The sequence below is a fragment of the Triticum dicoccoides genome, chromosome 7B (assembly GCF_002162155.2).
Source record: "Triticum dicoccoides isolate Atlit2015 ecotype Zavitan chromosome 7B, WEW_v2.0, whole genome shotgun sequence".
In the NCBI taxonomy this organism is placed as follows: Eukaryota; Viridiplantae; Streptophyta; class Magnoliopsida; order Poales; family Poaceae; genus Triticum; species Triticum dicoccoides.
The window spans coordinates 40099586-40104993 of record NC_041393.1 but is presented as its reverse complement, the minus strand read 5'-3'; positions in this window follow the sequence as shown (position 1 = coordinate 40104993).

Sequence of the window (5408 nt, the reverse complement as noted above, 5' to 3'; positions counted from 1 at the left end):
GTACGCGTGGCAGGAGGGGGCACGTCGCCGCACTGCGCCGCCCATGAGGGATCAATGGAAGGCTGACTGGCGATAGCCTTGGCATTGATTCCTGATACGTCTCCAACGCATCTATAATTTTTGATTGCTCCATGCTATATTATCTACTGTTTGGACTATACTGGGCTTTATTTTCCACTTTTATATTATTTTTGGGACTAACCTATTAACCGGAGGCCCAGCCCAGAATTGTTGTTTTTTTGCCTATTTTAGAGTTTGGAGAAACAGAATATCAAACGGAGTCCAAACGAAATAAAACCTTCGGGAACGTGATTTTCTCACCAAACGTGATCCAGGAGGCTTGGACCCTACTCCAAGGAGTCAAAGAGGCGGTCACGAGGGTGGGGGGCGCGCCGCACCCCCTGCCTCGTGGGCCCCTCGGTGCTCCACCGACGTACTCCTTCCTCCTATATATACCTACGTACCCCCAAACGATCAGATACGGAGCCAAAAACCTAATTCCACCGCCGCAACTTTCTGTATCCACGAGATCCCATCTTGGGGCCTGTTCCGGAGCTCCGCCGGAGAGGGCCGTCATCACGGAGGGCTTCTACATCATCATAGCCCCTCCGATGAAGTGTGAGTAGTTCACCTCAGACCTTCGGGTCCATAGTTATTAGCTAGTTGGCTTCTTCTCTCTTTTTGGATCTCAATACAATGCCCCCCCCCTCTCTCGTGGAGATCTATTCGATGTAATCTTCTTTTTGCGGTGTGTTTGTTGAGACGGATGAATTGTGGGTTTATGATCAAGTCTATCTATGAATAACATTTGAATCTTCTATGAATTCTTTTATGTATGATTGGTTATCTTTGCAAGTCTTTTCGAATTATCAGTTTGGTTTGGCCTACTAGATTGGTTTTTCTTGCCATGGGAGAAGTGCTTAGCTTTGGGTTCAATCTTGCGGTGTCCTTTCCCAGTGACAGAAGGGGCAGCAAGGCACGTATTGTATTGTTGCCATCGAGGATAACAAGATGGTTTTTTATCATATTGCATGAAACTATTCCTCTACATCATGTCATCTTGCTTAAGGCGTTACTCTGTTTTTAACTTAATACTCTAGATGCATGCTGGATAGCGGTCGATGAGTGGAGTAATAGTAGTAGATGCAGGCAGGAGTCGGTCTACTTGTCTCGGATGTGATGCCTATATACATGATCATACCTAGATATTCTCATAACTATGCTCAATTCTGTCAATTGCTCAACAGTAATTTGTTCACCCACCGTAGAATACTTATGCTCTCGAGAGAAGCCACTAGTGAAACCTATGGCCCCCGGGTCTATTCTCATCATATCAATCTCCATCACTTTAATCTTGCTTTGCTTTTTTACTTTGCCTTTTACTTTTCACTTTGCATCTCTATACCAAAAATACCAAAAATATTATCTCTATCAGATCTCACTCTCGTAAGTGACCGTGAAGGGATTGACAACCCCTAATCGCATTGGTTGCGAGGAGCTATCATTTTGTGCAGGTACGTGGGACTTGAGCGTAGCCTCCTACTGGATTGATACCTTGGTTCTCAAAAACTGAGGGAAATACTTACGATACTTTGCTGCATCATCCTCTCCTCTTCGGGGAAATCCAACGCAGTGCTCAAGAGGTAGCAAGAAGAATTTCTGCGCGCCGTTGCCGGGGAGTCTGCGCAAAAGTCAACATACCAAGTACCCATCACAATCCCTATCTCCCGCATTATATTAGTTGCCATTTGCATTCTCGTTTTCCTCTCCCCCACTTCACCCTTGCCGTTTTATTTGCCCTCTCTTTCCCAATCTCCTTCTCTCTTTCCGTTCGCCTTTTTCTCGCTTGCCTTTTTGTTTGCTCGTGTGTTGGTTTGCTTGTTTGTTGCGATGGCTCAAGATACTACCAAATTGTGTGACTTCACCAATACCAATAATAATGATTTCCTTAGCACTCCGATTGCTCCGCTTGCCAATACTGAATCTTGTGAAATCAATACTGCTTTGTTGAATCTTGTTATAAAAGATCAATTCGCCGACCTTCCTAGTGAAGATGCCGCTACCCATCTGAATAGCTTCGTTGATTTATGTGATATGTAAAAGAAGAAAGATGTCGATAATGATTTTGTTAAATTGAAGCTATTTCCTTTTTTGCTTAGAGATCGTGCTAAAGCTTGGTTTTCGTCTTTGCCTAAAAATAGTATTGATTCTTGGAACAAGTGCAAAGATGCTTTTATCTCTAAGTATTTTCCTCCCGCTAAGATCATCTCTCTTAGAAACGATATTATGAATTTTAAGCAACTTGATCATGAACATGTTGCACAAGCTTGGGAGAGAATGAAATTAATGATACATAATTGCCCTACTCATGGTTTGAATTTGTGGATGATTATACAAATTTTTTATGCCGGATTGAATTTTGCTTCTAGAAATCTTTTAGATTCGGCCGCGGGAGGCACTTTTATGGAAATCACTTTAGAGATGCTACTGAACTCCTAGATAATATTATGGTTAATTATTCTGAATGGCATACTGAAAGATCTACTAATAAAAAAGTGCATGCGATAGAAGAAATCAATGTTTTGAGTGGAAAGATGGATGAACTTATGAAATTATTTGCTACTAAGAGTGTTTCTTCTGATCCTAATGATATGCCTTTGTCTACTTTGATTGAGAATAATAATGAATCTATGGATGTGAATTTTGTTGGTAGGAATAATTTTGGTAACAACGCGTATAGAGGAAATTTTAATCCTAGGCCTTATCCTAGTAATCCTGCTAATAATTATGGAAATTCCTACAACAACTCTTATGGAAATTTTAATAAGATGCCCTCTGAATTTGAGAATAGTGTTATTGAATTCACAAAAGAATTTTAATGCTTTGCTTGAAGAGAAATTGCTTAAAGTTGATGATTTGGCTAGGAACGTTGATAGAATTTCTCTTGAGGTTGATTTTTTAAAGCTTAGATCTATTCCTCCTAAGCATGATATCAATGAGTCTCTCAAATCCATGAGAATTTCCATTGATGAGTGCAAGGAAAGAACCTCTAGGATGCGTGCTACGAAAGATGCCTTTATTAAAGCGTGTTCTTCCAATTCTTATGAAAATCAAGATGAAGATCTAAAAGTTATTGATGTGTCCCCTATTAAATATTTGTTTTGCAATATGAATCTTTATGAAACTGAATATGATCTTCCTTTACCTAGAAGGCGTTCTAAAAATTCGGAGTATTTAGATCTTGATGATGAAATTGATAAAAGTGGGATTGAAAGAAATAAAAATCTAGATGTTGCTAAACCCACTATATTGGATTTCAAGGAATTTAATTATGAAAGTTGGTCTTTAATTGATTGTATTTCCTTGTTGCAATCCGTGCTAAATTCTCCTCATGCTTATAGTCAAAATAAAGCCTTTACCGAACATATCGTTGATGCCTTGATGCAATCTTATGAAGAGAAACTTGAGTTGAAAGTTTCTATCCATAGAAAACTCTATGATGAGTGGGAACCAACTATTAAAATTAAGATTAAAGATCATGAGTTTTATGCTTTGTGTGAATTGGGTGCTAGTGTCTCCACTATCCCCAAAACTTTGCGTGACTTGCTAGATTTCCGTGATTTTGATGATTGCTCTCTAAACTTGCATCTTGCGGATTCCACTATTAAGAAACCTATGGGAAGAATTAATGATGTTCTTATTGTAGCAAATAGGAATTATGTGCCCGTAGATTTTATCGTTCTTGATATAGATTGCAATCCTTCTTGCCCTATTATTCTCGGTAGACCTTTCCTTAGAACGGTTGGTGCAATTATTGATATGAAGGAAGGGAATATTAGATTTCAATTTACATTAAAAAGGGCATGTAACACTTTCCTAGAAAGAAAATAAAATTGGCATATGAAACTATCATGAGAGCCACTTATGGATGGCCTACCAAAGATGGCAATACCTAGATCTATCATCGCTTTTATGCCTAGCTAGGGGCGTTAAACGATAGCGCTTGTTGGGAGGCAACCCAATTTTATTTTAATTTTTTTGTTTTTGCTTATGTTTAGGAATAAATAATCCATCTACCTTCTGGTTAGATGTGGTTTTGTCTTTTAATTAGTGTTTGTGCCAAGTTAAACCTATAGGAACTTCTTGGATGATAGTTATTTGATCTTGCTGTAATTTCCAGAAACTTTGCGTTCAGTGCCCGAATTATTAAAACTCACCAGAACATGATAAAATACTGATTCCAATTGCTGCTGATCAATAAACAAATTTCCTAGGTCTTCCTATTTTGGCTGAAGTTTTGGAGATCCATAAGTTTGCATTAGTTACAGATTACTACAGACTGTTCTGTTTTTGACAGATTCTGTTTTTCGTGTGTTGTTTGCTTATTTTGATGAATCTATGACTAGTAAAATAGTTTATAATCCATAGAGAAGTTGGAATACAGTAGGTTTAACACCAATATAAATAAAGAATGAGTTCATTACAGTACCTTTAAGTGGTCTTTTGTTTTTTCTCTCTAACGGAGCTCACGAGATTTCTGTTGAGTTTTGTGTTGTGAAGTTTTCAAGTTTTGGGTAAATTCTTTTGATGGATTATGGAACAAGGAGTGGCAAGAGCCTAAGCTTGGGGATGCCCATGGCACCCCCAAGATAATCCAAGGACACCAAAAAGTCAAAGCTTGGGGATGCCCCGGAAGGCATCCCCTCTTTCGTCTACTTCCATCGGTAATTTTACTTGGAGCTATATTTTTATTCACCACATGATATGTGTTTTGCTTGGAGCATCTTGTATTATTTGTGTCTTTGTTTGTTAGTGTGCCACAATCATCCTTGATGTATACACCTTTTGAGAGAGCCATACATGAATTGGAATTTAATAGAAAACTCTATGTGCTTCACTTATATCTTTTGAGCTTGATAGTTTTGCTCTATGTGCTTCACTTATATATTTTGAGCTTGATAGTATTGCTCTAGTGCTTCACTTATATCCTTTAGAGCATGGTGGTGGATTTGTTTTATAGAAACTATTGATCTCTCATTGCTTCACTTAGATTATTTTGAGAGTCTTAATAGCATGGTAATTTGCTTAATAATAAAATACTTGGTATTCAAGATTTGTAAAACTTTCTTTTGAGTGCGTTGAATACTAAGAAAAGTTGGATGCTTGATAATTGTTCTGAGATATGGAGGTGATAATATCAAAGTCATGCTTGTAGAGTAATTGTGAATTTGAGAAGTGCTTGAGTTGAAGTTTGCAAGTCCCGTAGCATGCACGTATGGTAAACGTCATGTAACAAATTTGAAACATGAGGTGTTATTTGATTGTCCTCCTTATGAGTGGCGGTCGGGGACGAGTGATGGTCTTTTCCTACCAATCTATCCCCTAGGAGCATGCGCGTAATGCTTTGG